The sequence below is a fragment of the Diceros bicornis genome, chromosome X (genome assembly GCF_020826845.1).
Source record: "Diceros bicornis minor isolate mBicDic1 chromosome X, mDicBic1.mat.cur, whole genome shotgun sequence".
NCBI classification, from domain to species: domain Eukaryota; kingdom Metazoa; phylum Chordata; class Mammalia; order Perissodactyla; family Rhinocerotidae; genus Diceros; species Diceros bicornis.
Window position 1 is genome coordinate 74553663 of NC_080781.1, and position 22132 is coordinate 74575794.

Consider the following 22132-nt stretch of genomic DNA (forward strand, 5'->3'; position numbering starts at 1 on the left):
CCAAAACTTATGGAATGCAACAAAAGCAGATTCAAGATGAAAGTTTATAGCAACAAATGCCTACATTAACAAAAAAATCTAAAATAACCTAACTTTACACCTCAAGGAAGTAGAAAAATAACAAAGTTGGAAGTTAAATTAAAAAAGGATGAAAATTAAAAAAAAAAAAGTCAGAGCAGAAATAAGTGGAATAGAGATCAGAAAAACAATAGAAAAGATAGTAAAACTAGAGGTGGTTTTTTGAAAAGACAAACAAATTTTTAATTTTAATGAAGTCCAGCTTATCAATTCTTTGTTTCCTGGATTATATCTTTGATGTTGTATCAAAAAGTCATTGCCAATCCCAAGATCATCTGTATTTTCTTTTGTGGTAGCTCCTACAATTTTTATAGTTTTGTGTCTTACTTTTAGATCTCTGATTCCTTTTTAGTTAATTTCTTGTGAAGAGCTTATGGTCTCTGTTTAGATGCATTTTTGTACATGGATGTCTAGTTTTTCCACCATTATTTGTTGAAAAGACTATCTTTTCTTCATCGTACTGCATTTGTTCCTTTTTCAAAAATCAGTTGACTATATTTATGTGCATCTATTTCTGAGAAATATGTTCTATTGATCTATTTGTCTATGCTTTCATTAATACAAGATTTTCTTGAATAATGTAGTTGTATAGTAAGTATTGAGTTTTAGTAATGTCAGTCCCTCAACTTTGTTTTTCTTTTTCAATATCATATTGGATATTTTGTTTCTTTGCCTCTCTATGTATACTTTAGAATTATTTTTTCAATATACACACAAGTTGCTGGAATTTTGATAGAGATTTCATTGAACCTACAGATCAAGTTGGGAAGAATTGACATTTTTTTAAATAATTTTATTTATTTATTTATTTTTTCCCCCAAAGCCCCAGTAGATACTTGTATGTCATAGCTGCACATCCTTCTAGTTGTTGTATGTGGGACGGAGGCCTCAGCATGGCTGGAGAAGTGGTGTGTCGGTGCGCGCCCAGGATCCTAACCCAGGCCGCCAGCAGCGGAGCGCGTGCACTTAACCGCTAAGCCACGGGGCCGGCCCCCAGAATTGACATCTTGACACATTGAATCTTCCTTTCTATGAACATGGAATATCTCTTCCTTTATTTATTTCTTTAATTTCTTCCATCAGAGTTTTATAGCTTTCCTACTCTAGATCTTGTACATATGTTCTTAGATTTATAGTTAAGTATTTCATTTTGGGTAGTGTTAATGTAAATGGTATTGTGTTTTAATTTAAAATTTCACTCTTTTGTTACTAATCTATACAAAAGTGATTAAAATTTGCATATTAAACTTTTATCCTGCAACCTTGCTATAAATGCTTGTTAGTTTCAGGAGTTTTGCTGCTGTTGATTTTGTTTTTGTCAGTTCTTTCTGATTTTCTACATAGACTATCATATCATCTATGAACAAGACTCTTTTATTTCTTTCTCCCTAATCTGTGTACCTTTTTACTTCCTTTTCTTGTTTCATTATATTAGGTAGAACTTCCATCACAATGTTTGAAAGCGGAAGTAAGAGAGAACATCCTTGCTTTGTTTCTGGTCTTAATTGAAAAGATTCTAGTTTGTCACTATTAAGTATAATATTATCTGTAGGTCTTTTGTATATATTTTTATGAAGTTGAGGAAGTTCACCTCTAATCCTTGTTCACTGAGATTTTTTATTATGAATGTATGTTGGATTTTGTCAAATGCTTTTTCTGCATCTATTATTAGGATTATGTGATTTTTTTTTTCTTTAGCCTGTTGATATGATTGATTATAACAGATTTTTGAATATTGAGCTAGCCTCATATGCCTGGGATAAATCTTACTTTCTCATGGTGTATAACTCTTTTTATACATTGTTATGTTTGGTTTGGTAATATTTTGTTGAGAACTTTTGCACTTATGTTCATGGGAGATATTGATCTGCAGTTTTCTTTTCTTGTAATGTCTTTGTCTGGCTTTAGTGATACAGTAACGTTGTTGTTATAAAATAAGTTAGGATATACTCCCATTGCCTCTAATTTCTGGTAGAGATTGTAGAGAATTAGTATAATTTTCTCCTTAAATGTTTGACAGACTGTACCAGCTAAACCATTTGAGTCTGGTGCTTTATGTTTGGGAAGATTATTAATTATTGATTCAATTTTTTAAGAAAGTTTATGTCTATTCAGATTGTCTATTTTTTCATGTCTGAGTTTTAGCAGATGTGTTCTTCAAGGAATTGGTCCATTCACCTAGGTTATCAAATTTATGGTCATAGGATTGTTCATAATATTTCTTATTAACCTTTTAATGTCCATGGAATGATAGCAATGGATCCTATTTCATTGTTTATAATAGTAATTTATGTCTTTTGTTTAGTTGTTCTGGCTAGAAGCCAATCAATTTTCTTGGTTTTTTTCAAAGAACTGGCTTTAGGTTTTGTTGGTTTTCTCTATTGATTTCCTATTTTCAATTTTAATGATTTCAGCTCTAATTTTTATGATTTCTTTTCTTCTGGTTACTTTGGATATAATTTGCTCTTCTTTTCCTGGTTTCCTAAGGTAGTAGCTTAGATTATTGATTTTAAATCTTTCTTCTTTTCTAATATGTGCATTTGACGCTGTAAATTTCTAACAATTGCTTTCTCTGAATCCCACGGATTTTGATATGTTGTGTTTTCACTGCCATTTAGTTCAAAATATTTTGTGAATTCATCTCTTTGACTTGTGTTATTTAGAATTCTGTTTCTTGATGTGCAAGTGTTTTAGGATTTTCTAGCTATCTTTACATTTCTGAGATTTAGTTTAGTACCATTGCAGTCTGAGAGCAGACATCATAAGATATCTATTTTAAAAATATTTTAAGATGTGTTGTGTGGCTCAGAATGTGGTCAATCTTGGTGAATGTTTCATATGAGCTTAAGAGAAATGTGTATTCTGCTGTCATTGGATGAATTAGTCTATAGACGTCAATTATATCCAGCTGATTGATGGTGCTGTTGAGTTCACCTATGTTCTTACTGATTTTCTCCATCACTGTTTATTTCTGAGAGAGCAATATTGAAGCTTCCAACTATAATAGTGGATTCATCTCTTTCTCTTTGCAGTTTTACCAGTTGTTGACTCATGTACTTTGATGCTCTGCTGTTAGGTACATACATATTACGGATTGTTACGTATTCTTGGAGAATTGACCCTTTTCTCACTATGTAATGCCCTTCTTTATCCTTGATAATTTTCCTTCCTCTGAAGTTGGCTCTGTGTGAAATTAACATAGCTATCCAAGCTTTGTTTTGATTAGTGTTAACATGGTATATATTTATCCATCCCTTTACTTTTAATCTATATGTGTTTTTATATTTGAATTGTTTTTTTCTTTGTAGAAAACATATGGTTGCATCTTGTTTTGATTCACTCTAAAAATCTCTTTTTCTAATTGGTATATTTTGATCATTGAAATTTAGAGTGATTATTGACATAGTTAGATTAATATCTACCTTATTTGTTACAGTTTTCTATTCATTTTTCTTTTACTTTGTTCCTATTTTTTCTTCCACTCTTTTTATTTTTTTTGCCTTTTTGGTTTTAATTGACCATTTTATATAATTTGTTTTACTCTCTATTCTTAGCATATCAACATTACTTCTTTAAAACTCTCTTCTGTGTTGCTCTAGAGTTTGAATGTACATTTATGACTAACCCAAGCCATTTCAAATAGCATTATATTGAATCACAGATAGTGTAATTATTTTATAAGAAGAGTTGTTGATTTTTCATTTTATTTAGCTATTCACTTGTTGTTAGCATGGAGTGGTGACTTCTAAGCTTCTTACACACCAGATCAGAAAGCAGAAGCATCACTACAAATTTTTTCCATATCCATGGCTTTTAAGTTCCAAAGTGTATTTTCTACAAGTTTTCTCAATTAAATCTCACAATAAATCTATGCTGTAGAATTATCATGTTTCTTTGGTACATTTTTGTTGTGTTTCAAATGTGAAAATCCACATGAAAGTTGGAAGAACATTATCTGCAAAGTAAGTAATCATCATTAAATTTTTCTTTTGATTATTACCACTGTAACTATCACTATAACTATTGCTATCAGTATTAATACTACTACTACTTTTATTAGGAATACAAAGAGCATATTCAGTTATTCCCAAGGTGTGGCAGGTGAGTTGTTTTTAATATATATGTTGAGATATGTTCTGCTTGAATAAATATACTCATTTTCCAGAACATTCCAAGATATAGATGATTTTTCTACAATTCAAACATTGAAACCTCTGCACAAACCTAAAAGGTGGTAGTTAATGTTTGCCGATGATATATTTTCTTGATTTGGTGCATTCAACATTAAAATACACGTGGAATGAATGAATGGAGGCAAATCACAATAGAATAAAAGATAACTTTATTTTTCTGATAATCTATAATGATACACACACATACAAGTGTGTGTGCATATATCAAAACAAAATAAGCCATCTTAAACTTTAATATCCTGTTATTAGCAAAATTATTTATAACTTATTTCACAAGTATGACATGTCTTAGCACTTTAGAACCACTTTCATGCTCTAGTATACGAAGAAATGAACAAAACACTTGGCTCTATCCTCCAACAGCTCACAATCCAATGAGGAAAACAAAACATAGACAGGGATATTAAGCATCTGGGAAGGCTCATTGGAAAAAGTAATGTCTTAATTTGGCCTTGATTATACATGTAGGTCCTTAAAAGGGAGGCACAAGATGCTTTCTACTTCCCTACATTCCTATCTTACTCCCCAGATTGGCTAAAGGCACTTCTGACATTGAGGGATATTAAAAGGTTCCTAATCAAGGGAACACTGGGCTAGGAGGTCAGGCAGGGTTGTTTTAGAGAGATTGAAAATTGAATTATCAGTTTTTCTTATAAGTTTTCCAATTCACTTCTCCCTGGGATTTGGACAGGAGCTAGAAATTGGGGACAGAAGTTCTTTCTAGGAATAAGGATTATACAGATGTTTGTTGTTTTACTTGCCAGATGTCTCCTGGAGTCTAAGCATAACAGATGGGGTGCAAGAGGGAAAGGCACTCCATGGAGGTTTATATACATGAATTTGTGTTGAGTAACATTACACCTTAGGTTCTCTGTAACTAACAAACTGTGAGTAAAATGAATATAGTTGAATAAAATAGTAAAGCTATGTTACCCACTGGGCAAGAATTATCAAATCTTTGGAAATTGTGAAGATAATTCTGTGATTAGATGACATTCTAGGTCAAATGACTATAAATCTAACACAACTCTATAACTATGTAACTAACTATACACACACCTAGGTATAATCAACTATAACAACAAATAACCACAACTATAACTAACAATAATGAACAACCATGACTAGTTACTAGTAACAAACTGGTAATCACAGCTAGTTACTAGTCAAAACCAGCAATCATGACTATTTATCAGTCCAGTCTAATATACACAACTAGTTAGGAAGCAAAAACTGGTAAACCTGACTAGTTATCAGTCATAAAGTAATGACCACAGCTCGTTAGTAGTAACAAAAAGCAATCACACTGTTTAGGAGTTATTAATAGTTAATAGCTTAGTAGCTTAATTAGTACTTAGTAGCTGTTACTAGTGATCACAACTAGTTAGTAGGCATACCTAGAAACCAGAACCAGTTAGTAATTGAGACTGGTAACAATAGCTAGTCTGTAGTTATAAGCCATAATCACAACTACTTAGCCTTCCTGACTAGTAAACAGAACTAGTTAATAGTCACAACTGGTGACCACAGTTAGTAGCTATTATTAATCATATATCCATAACCACAAATAACTATAACTATAACTAGTAGTGTAAAAAGTTAGTAAATATAACTATAACTAACCACAATTCACCATAACTAAACATTAATAACCATAGGTATAACACCATAGACATAACTAATCTTAACTATAACCATAACTAACTATAATTAATCATAACCATAGCTAAAGCCATAATCATAGCTATATTTGAAGCACAGAAACTAATGATATAGAAATCGACTACCAAAAGACTTCCTAAATTATCTTTAAATGCATTTGGTGCTGAGATACGGGAATGTAGAAATGTGGGGAATAAAAGAATATTAGTACTTTGGGAAGGCTTAAATGTGAATAGCATGTATGTACTTGTATTAGTTTCCTATTATTGCTTTAATAAATTACCTCAAACATAGAGGCTTAAAATAACACAAATTTATTATCTTACAGTCCTGGTGATTAGCAATCCTAAAATCAATACATTTGAAGGGCTGCATTTTTTCTGGAGGTTCTAAGAATAAATCTTTGCCCCTAGACTTTTCTAGTTTCTAAAGGCAGTCTGCATTCCTTGGCTGGTGATACTTTCCTCACATCACTCCAACCTCTTGCTTCTACTGTCACATCTTCTACTACTAACTTTGATCCTCCTGGATCCCTCTTATAAAGACCATTGTGTACCTTTGGTCCACCTAGATAATCCAGTATAATATCCTCATCTCAGAGTCCTTACTCATATCTACAAAATTCCCTTTACTATGTAAGGTAACATTTTCACAGGTTCCAAGGATTAGGGCATGAACAGGTTTCATTAGGTTTCATTAATCAGCCTGCCACATTCCTGCTTTGAGGTTTATGCACTTTGGGTAGGGGCTGCTGCTGTGAGGGCTGCTGTCTGGGTAAACCAAAAATAAGGTAGCCAACCTCTGGTGCCTGCTTGGTTCAAGCTGCAAATTTAAGCTGTCTAGTAACAGAAGGGGCTAGGGGAGGATGAGTGACTTCTAGTCCTAGGAATGGGGCTTAGTTGAGAAGGTACAACATGAATGGAGACTGATCAAGAACATGAGTCTAATAGTTGTAAGGGATGGAGTTAGGGAAGTAATAATATAGACCGAAAAGCATTTCCCAGCCCAAGAAAGTAGAAAAGGCAAACCTCCTTACTGAGGGAAAAAAAGAAACTTTTTCAACAACACCCTCAATTTTTCCCCCAGGAATTCCACTTCTGGGTGTATACCCAAAGGAAATTAAAGCAGAATATTAAGGAGATATATGCATTCCCATGTTTATTGCAGCATTGTTAACAGCAGCCAAGATGTGGAAATAATCTAAGTGCCCCTCAACTGATAAATGGATACTCCACACCTTTATCCATTCATCTATTGATGGGCACTTATGTTGTTTCATATATATATATAATGGTATTTGAGGCAGCATCAAATATAGGGGCCACTGGTAGGTGTACTGGAAAGTAGCTGGATTGTTATAATTATACACTTGGGTTGAGAGCTTCAGATCAGGTAAATCAATCACAAAGTTATAAACATCAGGTCTATGATACGTTCAGAGCAGGGGCTTCCTTCCAACTACTTGGTAATAGATGGGGCATAGAGAGGATGAGGGACAGACAGCTAATGACAGAACTGTGGCCTGGAGGAAAGGAAACATATTTGGAGGTGGAAGTGGGGAATGATTCTCAGTGATCATGTGTGCTTGAGAGGGCCTTCATGGGGATGGAGTGGTGAGACAAGAGCAAAAGAAGATCCTCCTGTTTTTATCCTCCCACAACTTCTTGTGGGAGGGTAGACATTCTTGAGGTTGTCACCCTTGTGAAGACTTAGATCTGCTGGAACTTAAAGAAATCAGAGATTCTAAAAACTATCAGTAGTACCTTCTGAATACCTGGAAAAATTTATATTGTCTGAATGCAAAAGAAGAAGTGTAAATAATGGGTAGAGATTAAATGTAAATACATACTCAACACAAGAAACAGGGTTACTCCAAAAATGACTACACAGTTGTGAGCTAACTGCCACTGGAAGTGTTTAAGCAAAGACCACAAATAATCATCACCAATCCTGTAGATTGGTTGAATGGTTGGATAGATGACTTTCATATCCTTCTAACTCTGAGACAATGTGATTCTTAGGATGTATATCTGATAAAAATAATAAAATAATGGATTCACTAAGGCAGCATGTAGTAACCACTAAAACATATCCATGTTTCTATGTCTCATAGTCCACTCTCAGTCCTCTTTTTATTTGATCATTCAGCACCAATGTGCACAGTTAATCACTCTCTACTCTCTGAAATACTATCTTCATCTGACTTTTGGAAAACTACTATCTCCTAAGTTTCCTCTTATCTTTCTGATCGCTCCTTCTCAGGATCCCCTTCTGGATTTGCCTCATCTCTCCAACTTCTAAGTATTGGAGTGCCCTACCACTTAAATCCTTGGATGTTTTCTCTTTTTATTTACAGTCATTTCCTAAGTGATCTGATCCAGGATCATGGCATTAAATGTTATATGTATTCTGATGCCTCCTAGATTTATATTTCCTGCTCAATCCTTGCCCCGAGCTTCTGACTCATATCCAGCTACTTATTGAGCATCTCTAACTGCACATCTTAGACATCTGAAAAGTAATGTGTCCTTCCACTTCCAGGACTTTCCCCTATTCATCACACTAAATGCAGCAAAAGACCCTGGATATTATAGATAGAGTAAACATAAGAGACCCTGAAAAGTGGACAAAAGAAGATGAATCTACTAGGGGCCTTAGGACTAGAGGAAACTGCATGGTCGTGAGTTCCCTGATTTTTTTTTTTTTGGCTTCATGTAGCCTAGACTTGGTGTTGCAAAAGCCAGTAACGTGGAAACAGCAACAGGAGCAGACAAAAAAATCACCAACAAAAGCCTGCTCTCTCCAGCCAAATGACTAGGAAAGTGGTAGCCTAGCAAAATAGAAAATATTTAGATAATATCCACTCTGCTCCAACCAACAGCCACAGAAAAAAAATACTGTGGCCCCACCCTCTCCACTCAAGTCAAGTGGAGAGCCTAGACTTCCACTCTGAAGAGGTTATAATGAGAAGCCCTAACACACCAGTGGAGAAGGGGAAGGAATGTGCCTAATAGTCCTTTGAATCCCTGTAGATACACAGCCAGCAACCAATGCTTTCTGTGGTTCAAGTCCCAGGCCCTAATTTGAGGTTCAACAATATATTTCCTTAGCTCTGACAGAAAAGAGATGAATAATATTTGAAAAATTCAGACATCTAGACCACATTTCTTTCAGAGTAGTCAATATGGATGGCTTCTCCACTTATTCCCATGTTTCAGGAAATGTGTCAGACATCCTTGGGGAGCTTTGTCCTCTTTTAAAATTATCTTCTGAGTGAGTGATAAATCCTTCTGTATGTTCTTGGTCCTTCATAAATCTTTCTCCTAAAAAATTATATTCACCTCTTGGTATCCATGGGGGATCGGTTCCAGCCCACTCCCCACACCCCCACGGATATAAAAATCCATGAATCCTCAGCTCCTTTATATAAAAAGTATTTGCATATAACCTATGCACATCCTCCCATATATTTTAAATCATCTCTAGATTACTCATAATACTTAATAAAATGTAAATAATTGCTGTATTGTTTAGGAAATAATAACAAGGAAAAAATGTCTGTACATGTTCAGTACAGATGCAACCATCAAAGTACTTTCAATCCACGGTTGGTTGAATCTGCAAATGCGGAACCCACAGAGGCAGAGGACTGACTGTAGATTTGAATTTTGGGAGACTGCTAAATGGGATTTAAAGTTTAATGTGCTAAATTATATGGGAGCTCAGAGAGGAAGTCAAAATGGCAGCATAGGCAGACTCTGAACTCACCTCCTCCCGCGGACACAGCCAATTTATAACTACTCGTGGAAAAATTACCCCTGAGACACAGCTGAAAATGGGATAAGATGAACTCCTGCAACAACGGACAATCCTAAATTAGGTAGAAGAGGCAGAAACTACCTTCTGGAGAGGAAAAATGCCACCTTCAGAAGCCGCAGCACCTCACGGCCGCCTGGGAGCAGCCAACAGGTACGCAGCCTCCCTGGAGGAGCGGGGCCCTGAGCCAGGGACCACCCCCGCTGTGGGCATTTTGTGGACCCAGCACAATTGAGATGACTGGCATAATATCTGACTTTGCCTGCTACTAAAACATTGGGGAGTACCCCCAGAAAAGCTGGTTCACAAAGAAATTAAAACCGCCTCTTAAAGGGCCCGCACGCAAACTCACCGGTTTCAGAAAGCAACCTAAAATCACCAGAAAGAAAGGTGCACAGTGCTGTGGTGAAAAGAGACTCACCTAATAGGCCCTAAGTGCATCTCGGTGAGAAGTCAGACCTCTCCAGGGACAGGGACATTGGCGGTGGCCATTGTTGTGGCCTGGTGTGGACGTGCTGACACAGACGCCATTGGAGATCTCCCTGAGGCCTGCTAGCCCAGGTTCTGTCCCACCCGCTAGAGCATCAATTTAATGGAGCTCAGCCAGGGCAGGCAGCCCACCCTAGAGACTGGCCTCACCCAACAACAAGCCCTCAGGCAACTTGTGGGCCTGCATAGATTGGTGACTCGATTCTCTGAAGCTTGGCAACTGAGCTGACGTCAGCGGGGCAGGGCGTGCACAAGGAGTGGGTGGAGAGTGTGGGGCAGTGGTGCAGTGTGTGGGGCTCCCGCCGTGGAGAGGCTGGGTCCGCTTCAGGAGGTCAGGGTGCACACATGGGGCAGGACTGTGTTGACTGTGTGTGTGGACCTGTGGGAGGCAGGGACTGTCAGCTGCAGAAGACTTGTGCTTCTCAAAGACACACATAGGGGGTTTGACTCGCCTTCCAAAGCCTGAAACAATTGGGTGCTCCCATGCCTGAGGCCAGCCCCACACAGCTGCAATCCTCAGAGAGCTGACAAGAGACTTAAAGCCTGGAGGCTTACAGCAATGGTAAGGCCCTGAGCCTAACAACCTGCCACACTGGGGGCCTACTCACTTACAAGAAATACTGCAACACAAATGTGGTATTAGAACTTGCAGCCAACTGTGCTGGGGCTCCCCACACCTGATAAAGAGACTGAAGGGCCCATAACTACTACAAGCAGCTGAGCGCTACAACAGCTGGCCAGGAGCATAACTCAGCCTCCCTGGGTGGCTACAGGGAGAGCAAACAGGCCACAACAGAAGGACACACATAGCCCACATAGGGGTCACCCCTGGAACATTGAGAACAGAGGGAAGCACACTAGAATCCTCCTAAAGCATCACTTACATAAGGTCACCTATCCAAGAGCAGGGGAAGTAGCTGACCTACCTAATACGTGGACACGAGCACAGGGAAAGAGGCAAAATGAGGAGGCAAAGGAATACATTCCAAGTAAGGGAACAGGACAAAACCCCAGAAAAGGAACTAAGTGAAACAGAAATGAGCAACCTACATGACAGAGAGTTCAAACAAAGAGTGTTAAGGATGCTCACTGATCTGGGGAGAAGAATAGATGAACTCAGTGAGAATGTCAACAAACAAATGGAAGACACAAAAAAGAACCATTCAGAAATGAAGAATATAATACTAGAAATGAAAAATTCACTAGAGGGACTCAAAAGCAGAGTAGAGGATACAGAAGAACGGATCTGCGAGCTGGATGAAAGACTAGAAGAAATTACCCAAGTAGAACAGGTAAAAGATAAAAGAATTAAAAAGAGTGAGGACAGTCTAAGGGACCTCTGGGACAACATCAAGCACACTAACATCCGTGTTACAGGTGGCCCGGAAGGAGAAGAGTGAGACAAAGGGGCAGAGAATCTATTTCAAGAAATAATAGATGAAAACTTCCTTAACCTAAGGAAGGAAACAGACAACCAGGTACAGGAAACACAGAGAGCCCCAAAGAAGATAAACCCAAAGAGGCCCTCACCAAGACACATCATAATCAAAATGTCCAGAATTAAAGATAAAGAGAGCATCGTAAAAGCCACAAGAGAAAGTCAAGTTACATACAAAGGAAACCCCATAGGGCTATCAGCTGACTTCTCAGCAGAAACCGTACAGGCTAGAAGAGAGTGGCATAATATATTTAAAGTGCTAAAAGGAAAAAACTTACAGCCAAGAATTCTCTACCCAGAAAGGTTATCACTCAAAATGGAAGGAGAGATCCAAAATTTCCCAGAGAGGCAAAAATTAAAGGAGTTTGTCAACAAGAAACCAGTGCTACCAGAAATGTTAAAGGGACTGATTATGGGGAAAAGAGAAGACCACAAATAGGAAAAATTATCTTTTTCCATGATAAGAATGTAATGGATACAAATGCACAAAAAAGAGGTTAGATATGATATCAAAAACATAAAATGAGGGAGGAGGGGAGTTAAAGAGTAGAGCTTTCAGACAGAGGTCAAACTAAAGAGACCATCAATTGTGTATAGAAGAGGAAAGGAACAGAGAAGGAATACTAAAACACTGAGAAAAAAAAAGTTGAAAAATGACAGTAAGTACATACTTCTCAGTAGCTACTTTAAACGTTAATGGACTAAATGTTCCAATTAAAAGACATAAGGAGGCTGATAAGATAAAAAAACAAGACCCGTATCTATGCTGCATACAAGAGACACACTTCAGAACTAAAGACACTCATAAACCGAAAGTGAAGGGATGGAAAAAGATACTCCACGCAAATGGCAATGAAAAGAAAGCTGGGGTAGCAGTACTCATATCAGACAAAATAGACTTTAAAACAAAAACTGTAAAAAGAGACAAAGAAGGGCATTACATAATGATCAAGGGAACAATCCAACAGGAGGTTATAACACTTGTAAATATCTACGCAGCCAATGTAGGTGCACCTAAATATATAAAGCAACTATTAACAGACATAAGAACAGAAATAGACAGTCACGCAATAATAGTAGGAGACGTTAACACTCCACTTACACCAACGGATAGATCATGCAAATAGAAGATTAATAAGGAAACATTGGCCTTAAATCACACACTAGAACAGATGGACCTAGTAGATATATACAGACCATTCCATTCAAAAACCAAAGAATACACGTTCTTTTCAAAGGCACATGGAACATTCTCCAGGATTGATCACATATTAGGCCACAAAACAAGTCTCCATAAATTTAAGAAGATTAAAATAATACCAAGCATCTTTTCTGACCACAATGGTGTGAAACTAGAAATCAACTATATGAAGAAAATCAGAAAAGCCACAAATACGTGGAGATTAAACAAAATGCTACTGAACAATTACTGGGTCAACGAAGAAATCAAAGAAGAAATAAAAAAATACTTGGAGACAAATGAAAATGAAAATACAACATGCCAGAATTTATGGGATACAGCAAAAGCGGTTCTAAGAGGGAAGTTTGTAGCAGTACAGGCCTATCTCAACAAACAAGAAAAATCTCAAATAAACAATCTAACAATGCACCATAAGGATCTGGAAAAAAGAAGAACAAACAAATCCCCAAAACCGTAGAAGAAGGGAAATAATAAAAATCAGAGCAGAAATAAATGAAATAGTGACCAAAAAACAATAGAAAAAATTAATAAAACCAAGAGCTGGTTCTTTGAAAAGATCAACAAAATTGACAAACCTTTAGCTAGACTCACCAAGAAAAAAAGAGAGAAGGCACAAATAAGTAAAATCAGAAATGAAAGAGGAGAAATTACAACAGACACCTCAGAAATACAAAAAGTTATAAGAGAATACTATGAAAAGCTATATGCCAACCAATTCGACAATCTGGAAGAAATGGATACATTCTTAGAATCATACAACCTACCAAAACTGGATCAAGAAGATATAGAGAATTTGAATAGACCAATCACCAGTAAGGAGATTGAAAAAGTAATCAAAAACCTCCCCAAAAATAAAAGTCCAGGACCAGACGGCTTCCCTGCTGAATTCTACCAAACTTTCAAAGAAGACTTAATACTTATCCTTCTCAAACTCTTTCAAAAAATTGAGGAGGGGGGGAAGCTCCCTAACTCATTCTACGAAGCTGACATTACCCTGATACCAAAACCAGACAAGGAGAACACATAAAAAGAAAACTACAGGCCAATATCACTGATGAACATCGATGCAAAAATCCTCAACAAAATACTAGCAAATCGCATACAACAATACGTTAAAAAGATTATACACCATGATCAAGTGGGATTTATTCCAGGGACGCAGGGATGGTTTAACATTCACAAATCAATCAGCGTAATACACCACATTAATAAAATGAAGAATAAAAATCACATGATTATCTCAATAGATGTAGAGGAAGCATTTGACAAGATACAGCATCCTTTTATGATAAAAACTCTGAATAAAATGGGTATAGAAGGAAAATACCTCAATATAATAAAGACCATATATGAGAAACCCACAGCTAATATCATCCTCAATGGTGAAAAACTGAAAGGTATACCTCTAAGAAGAGGAATCAGACAAGGATGCCCACTGTCACCACTCCTATTTAACATAGTACTGGAAGACCTAACCAGAGCAATCAGGCAAGAGAAAGAAGTAAAAGGGATCCAAATTGGAAAGGAAGAAGTGAAACTGTCACTATTTGCAGATGACATGATCTTATATATACAAAACACTAAAGAATCCACCAGAAAACTTTTAGAAGTAATAAACGAATATGGTAAAGTTGCAGGATACAAAATCAACATACAAAAATCAGTTGCATTTCTATACACTAACAATGAAGTAGCATAAAGAGAAATTAAGAATACCATCCCATTTAGAATTTCAACAAAAAGAGTAAAATACCTAGGAATAAACTTAACCAAAGAGGTGAAAGACCTGTAAACGGAAAACTATAAAACATTTCTGAAAGAAATTGAAGAAGACGCAAAGAAATGGAAAGACATTCCGTGCTCTTGGATTGGAAGAATTAACATAGTTAAGATGTCCATACTTCCTAAAGCCATCTATAGATTCAATGCAATCCCTATCAAAGTTCCAACAACATTTTTCACAGAAATAGAACAAAGAATTCTAAAATTTATTTGGAACATCAAAGACCCTGAATAAGTAAAGGAATCCTGAGAAAAGAGAACAACGCTGGAGATAACACACTCCCTGATTTCAAAATATACTACAAAGCTATAGTAACCAAAACAGCATGGTACTGGCACAAAAACAGAAACACAGATCAATGGAATAGAATTGAAAGCCCAGAAATAAACCCACACATCTATGGACAGCTAATCTTTGACAAAGTAGCCAAGAACCTACAATGGAGAAAAGAAAGTCTCTTCAACAAATGGTGTTGGGAAAACTGGATAGCCACATGCAAAAAAATGAAAGTAGACCCTTACCTTACACCATGCACAAAAATTAACTCCAAATGGATTAAAGACTTGAATGTAAGACCTGAAACTATGAAAATTCTAGAAGAAAACATAGGCAGTACGCTCTTTGACATCGGTCTTAGCAACATACTTTCAAGCACCATGTCTGATGGAGCAAGAGAAACAATAGAAAAAATAAACAAATGGGACTACATCAAACTAAAAATCTGCACAGCAAAGGAAACCATCATCAAAACGAAAAGACAACCTAACAATTGGGAGAAGATATTTGTAAACCATACATCTGATATGGGCTTAATCTGTAAAATATATAAGGAACTCATGCATGTCAACAACAAAAAAACTACTAACTCACTTAAAAAATGGGCAAAAGACCTGAACAGACATTTCTCCAAAGAAGATATACAGATAGCCAACAGACACATGAAAAGATGTTCAAAATCATTAACTATCAGGGAAATGCAAATCAAAACTACAATGAGATATCACCTCACGCCCGTCAGAATGGCTATAATTAACAAGACAGGAAACAACAAGTGTTGGAGAGGATGTAGAGAGAAGGGAACTCTCATACACTGCTGGTGGGAGTGCAAACTGGTGCAGCCACTATGGAAAACAATATGGAGATTCCTCAAAAAAATCAAGGCTAGAACTACCATATGATCCAGCTATTCCACTGCTGGGTATTTATCCAAAGAACTTGAAAACACCAATGCATAAAGAAACATGCACCCCTGTGTTCATTGCAGCGTTATTCACAATAGCCAAGACTTGGAAGCAACCTAAGTGCCCATCAAGGGACGAATGGATAAAGAAGATGTACTATATATACACAACGGAATACTACTCAGCCATAAGAAGCGATGAAATCCAGCCATTTGTGACAACATGCATGGACATTCAGGGTATTATGCAAAGCGAAATAAGTCAGAGGGAAAAGGTCAAATACCGTATGATTTCCTTCATTAAGTAGTAGATAATAACAACAATAAACAAACACATAGAGACAGCGATTGGATTGGTGGTTACCAGAGGGGAAGTGGTAAGGGGGAGGGCGAAAGGGATAATCTGGCACATGTGTGTGGTGATGGGTTGTAATTAGTATTTGGGTGGTGAACATGATGTAATCTATGCAGAAATAGAAGTATAATGATGTACACCTGAAATTTATACAGTGTTATAAACCAGTGTTACCAATAAACAAAAAATTAAAAAAATATATATATAAATAAACAAATAATTATATGGGAGCTCAAGCTGAGTAATACAGCCATGGATCAAAGATAAAGTGTTATCAGAAAATAATGTTAATTCATTTTTGGCTCTGACTGTAATTCCCAAAGGCTAATTTTGAAAAGGTTCACAGTATATTAGCGTAACCTATCCAAACGACTATGAAGAAGACCACAAAGAAGTTTGATGTTTTTGTATGTATATGTGTGTATGTTTCAAACTCCTTCATTACACATCCATTTTTCTGATTGGATTTTCCCTTGCATTGCAGCATTGTATCTGCACTCAAAAAAAGATACCATGCATAGAAAGAATTAACCCTGTTATGAAAAACCTTCTTTCAAGAAGATTTCCACATTTTATAATATCCTTTCTCACCAACTTTTATCCACATAGGCACATAGAAAGTGACATGGACACTTCAATATACATGTTTTTCAGTATCTTGTACTTGGACAATTTTGCAATGCTGGAGTATACTTATGCTGTCTTTGAAAAGAAATATGTAACTCATATATGTGTGTAGAACTTGCAGCTAGTAGTACTCCTCTTGAGATAGAAGTAGTGCATTTTGTGAAAGTTCTGTTTCCAACACTGTTCCTATAGATGAGATTATATTTTTGAGGAGATGTCATAAAAATATTTGATTATTCTCTTGACTGGTGTCCTGTAACTAGATAGGATGAAGTTTGTCTTTCTTCTGACCAGAAGAGGGCACTAGTGGTTTTTACGTCATGAGCTCCAGGGTAGAGAGCTGAAGAAAACATAGAGAGGTTTTTTTCATTTCCAGCACTCTTGCTACTTTTATGTGAAACTACATTTATTACACATATGAATAGCTTAACAGGAGAATGTGGCAGGAGCTAGGAATCCATTAAGAAATATTTCTGTGTGTCAATTATAAGGAAGACCTTTTGCCTGACTCATTAACAGCTCAGTCATCTACACATTTGCTGGAGTGGAAATCAAATTAGATCTCAGCAGCTCCCGGAGGTTGTGACTTGATTTCGGGGGATTGAGGGAAGTGGGAAGCCTTTCTTCAGCTGGATTAAATGGCAAGAAGCAACAGAATACTTCAGAAAAAAATAAATTAAAAGTGCCTTAAGTATTAAACAGGTTCTGAGTACTTAACTACAGTGATTTTTTGAAAAAATATGTGGTTATTTGGTATCATTGGTCTGGGTTCAGATAACCACATTTTAGACTCTGCAGGGGACTCAATGGGTGAGAAAGAGCTGGAATTTTGTTTTAAAAAGCAGCTCTTCTGTGTTTCAGATGTTCCATTTATGGTTCAGCACCACGTTTCTAAATGCATGCCAAAATCAGAGTGTGCTTCATTTGACGGCCACTATTAACACAGTGGGAAGACTCTTCCATCTCAGCCAATGCAGAATTATTAGGGTCAACACAAGGCTTAAGTATAGTATGCAAATGGCCAGATGGTAGAATTCATGGAGCAAAAAAAACCCTTCCAAACCTAAATTTCTCCTCATCATTAGAATCACTCCCTTAGGGAACTCTTTATCCAAAATAGTTGTGTGAAAATGCAAATATTTGACACAGCAGAAAGGCATTAACAGCTTAGTTAATCACAGAGTCTGATAAGCTCCAGAAGGAGTGAACTATAATACAGATAAGTTTTTAAGTGGGGAAAGCAGAAGGGGATGAGTGTGGAGCATAGAACACTTCTTGGAGTCATAAGGTCTTGGAGGTTGAGTGGAGTCAGGAATCCTGATGTAACAGGGACATATTTGGTGTGTAGTAATAGACTTGAGTCAGCAGTTGTGGGAGAATCCAAGATAAATTTTGTTTAATTTATTGTTGTCCTGGTCTCTCTCCCAACAATCATCCCTGCACAGAACCACCTCTTGGGTTCTATATAATGCCATTTTTCATCTGTCACTTTTACTCTATTTTCATTGTGATATAAATTTGTAGTTGGATTTAATTTTGACAGTTCTATCACATTTTAAAAGTTGTTTGCCTAAGTGGTATTTGTCTCAAATATCCTATCAATCGAACTTCGTATCGTGGTTAATTTGTAATGTGAAAGGAAAAAAAAATTCCATTTATCCTGCTTATTCTAACTTAGTTAAACTTATTTTTGTATCGTAAATAGTACTTTGGAAGTATTTGATATGTCCCTTCACAGATGCTTAGATGAGGTGAAAGATACTTAACTCAAACATAAATGATTACTTTTAACATTTAAAATTTTAAATTATGCTGAGCCTTTTAGGAAAAGTAATTTGAGCATCTTAAGAATTATTAAGGAAGCTTATTGACTCACAAATCTTAAGACTCTTCTAATGTCTCTTCTACATATCTCTAAAATGTATATTTCACGCAAATTAGTTGAATCAACACTGATTACAATTATGATGCACTTCTTAGGAAAGGATTTTAACCTCAACTGGTCAATTCAGATTTTTACAGGGCATTTAAATATTCTTGAAATGTGAATAAATATCAAACAAGCAATATTACATAGACAGTAAGTGACCATAATAATCAGAACACTATATGCCTTGTTATATTATTAATTATGCTATTACCATTCATTGTAAACTGCAAAGCCTGCCCTGTCTACTTCACTGGGATGTCATGAGGTCATATGAAAAAATGGATATGAATAGACTGGCAAATAAAAAGCACTGTACCATGTAAAAGGACTGTTGTTTCTGTTCAGGTTTGAAATAGTCTGTCCGTGAGTCAGGGATTGCAAAATGTAGCCAATCCTAAGGGAAAAAAAGACACACAAAACATTTGCATTTGGATCTACAATTGAGTGATAGACACCTTTGACACTATAGTTAGTAAGAATATAGTCTGGGATGAGTGTGAGTTCTACAAATACCATTCTTGCTAGATTTGTTTCTGCAACATAGAATAGTACTGCTATAGCAACAAAATAATTTATGAGGACATGTGTAATGAAGGAAGGACCATGGAAATTGGAAGGGAAGGAGCTTTATACACTTAAATAAGAACCGTGTTTCTCTTTGTGAGACCTAACAAGCAGAAAGAAACAAGTATACGTCCATTGTAAGATTTTGCTTTCAAATTAACTTCATCACTAGTTTTGGAATTTTTCAGTCATTGAGAAATATTATAATCATCCTAGTTCCATAGAAGAAGGGCTATAATTAATCAACTCCAATGCATACTTTTCTGATGGATAACCTAAGGTTGTATGAGTTTGTGTTGACAATTTACAAATAGCTCTGTTAACACGTATGTGCAATAGCTGTAGATGCACAGCCATTAATCACAGCCATCAGCAGGCCTCCTAGAGTGGTTTACAGCAGCTTTTAATGTATGTTTTGCTAATTGGAAGTTACAGTGTTGCTGTGAATTCCCAGATGAATAACTACTTTTGTACTGACTGCCTGAGGAGGAAAAGCCCTCTAAATATTCCTCTGGAAAGTCAGTTAAAAATTATAAGAAAAAATATATAAGATATTATTATCTGCTTCTAAGCTCTCCCAAACTAAAAATTTTTCCATTTTTTAATACAAAGTAAGACTGTCCAGAGAGTGACGTCAGCATCATGGCAGAGTGAGCTTTCCCGTGATCTCTTCCCCCGACAAGATACAACAAAAGGAACAGTCACAGACCAACAACGGAATCCCAGACAGTGAAAAGCTAGAGCGGAGGGACACACACTGCCGCACATCTGAGAGCGGAACGTGCTGGGCCCCCAGAGGAAGTGGGGAGAGGTAAGGAGAACTCCTCTCCCTCCCCATCAGATCAGTGATCCCGGTCCCCACGGCTCCCAGAGAGGGGGGAGGGGCGGCCCTCTGTGGGGAAACCGTGGCTCTTTGGAATCTCTCAGCCAGTGGGAAACTCTGGTACAGAGGACTCAGAGGAGCCACAGGGCTACCATCAACATCTGAGCACCCCAGACAGTGGATAAAGAGGGGCAAATGAGAAGCATCCCATGTCAGGAACCCAGAGGGCAAAAGAGAGAGTTCCCCCCTCCCCACAAACCGGACTCTGCAGCTCAACTGACCAGACCAGACCTAGCGATCCGTGGCAGACAGACCAAGCGATCGGCGGCAGACCTGATCAAACGACTGGACCTGTGGATCGCAGCGGGAGAAAAAAAAAAACCAAAAAAAAAACAAAACTGTGGATCGCAGCAGAAAAACCGGGGCAGAGCACAGGGGGCTTAGACTACACAGCCCTTTACCACCAGACAGTGGCGGCAGGTGGAAATTGCAACCACAGATTTCCAGGATGAGGAAAAATAAAAAACCAACACAGGAACCACAATGCAAAAATATATGAAATCACCAGACCAGAAACAAAATGACAAGCACCCAGAAATCAACCCCGAACACACAGAAATCCGTAAACTAAATGACAGAGATTTTAAAATAGCTATCATAAAAACATTCAACGAAATACCAGACAACACAGACAAACAATTCAATGAGATTAGGAGTTTCTTCACAAAAGAGATTGAAATCATAAAGAAAAACCAATCAGTGTTGATGGAGAAGAAGAACACAATGGAGGAGATAAAGGAGAATCTGGAATCTTTAAAGAACAGAGCTGACAATATGGAGGAAAGAATTAGCACCTTAGAGGATAGGAATACAGATATACTCCAGATGGAAGAGGAGAGAGAACTAAGACTAAAAAGAAATGAAGAAAGACTCCGAGAAATATCTGACTCTATTAGAAAATGTAACATAAGAATTATAGGTATTCTTGAGGGAGAGGAGAGGGAAAGAGGAACAGAGAGCCTATTCAAGGAAATAATAGCTGAGAATTTCCCAAATCTGGGGAAGGAGCAGGAAATACCAGTAAGCAAAGTGAACAGGACACCTATATATATTAACAAACAAAGGCCTTCACCACAACACCTAGTGGTAAGGCTAGCCAGGGTCAACAACAAAGAAACCATATTAAGGGCAGCTAGACAAAAACAAAAAATAATGTACAAAGGAATTCCCATCAGGCTCTCAGCGGATTTCTCAACAGAAACTTTTCAAGCTAGAAGAGACTGGAATGATATATTCAAAATACTGAAAGACAAAAACTTTCAGCCAAGAATACTCTATGCAGCAAAAATATCCTTCAAATATGACGGAGAAATAGTAACTCTCCCAGATAAACAAAAGCTAAGGGAGTTCATGGCCACGAGACCCCCACTACAAGAAATACTCAAGAAGGCCCTCAGGCCTGAAAAAAAGAAGAGAAAGGGAACACAAAGCTTGGAGCAAGGAGAAAAGTAGGTAGACAAACTCAGAAAAATAGTAGATCTTTACCGGAATAAGTTAGCAACCACTTAAATACTAAATTCAAAGATCAAAGGAAGAAATTCACCAAAAATAAATTTAACCTCATCACTGTAAACACACAGCCACAACACAAGATAGAATAAGGTATAACAAGAACAACTTAGAAGGGGAAGAGGAAAGTGACTGAATTGACTTAGTATAAGGAAATAGTAGGCCATCAGATAATGGACTATCTCATACACAAGATTTTTTGTCCAAACCTCAAGGTAACCACTAAACAAATAATCAAAACAAAACCACATATGATACACAAAAAGAAAACTGGAAGAGTCATAAGACAGAACAACCAAACTGAATTGGCAGTCCAAAACAAATGGGACAAGAAACAAAAGAAATGCAAAAGAACCAGAAAATAAGTGACAAAACAGCAACATTAAGCCCTCATATATCAATAATTACCATAAATGTAAATGGA

General features: G+C 36.9%; 1 long non-coding RNA gene across 2 annotated transcripts in view; it reads right to left on the minus strand.

Annotated features, from left to right (window-relative positions):
* The window catches only part of LOC131401189 (uncharacterized), a 76746-nt gene that overhangs the window by 48539 nt on the left and 6075 nt on the right, over window positions 1–22132 (minus strand). For both annotated transcript variants that reach the window (XR_009217584.1, XR_009217583.1), the window contains exon 2: window positions 19069–19146. This is a non-coding gene — a long non-coding RNA (uncharacterized LOC131401189). The remainder of the gene's footprint in view (window positions 1–19068; window positions 19147–22132) is intronic.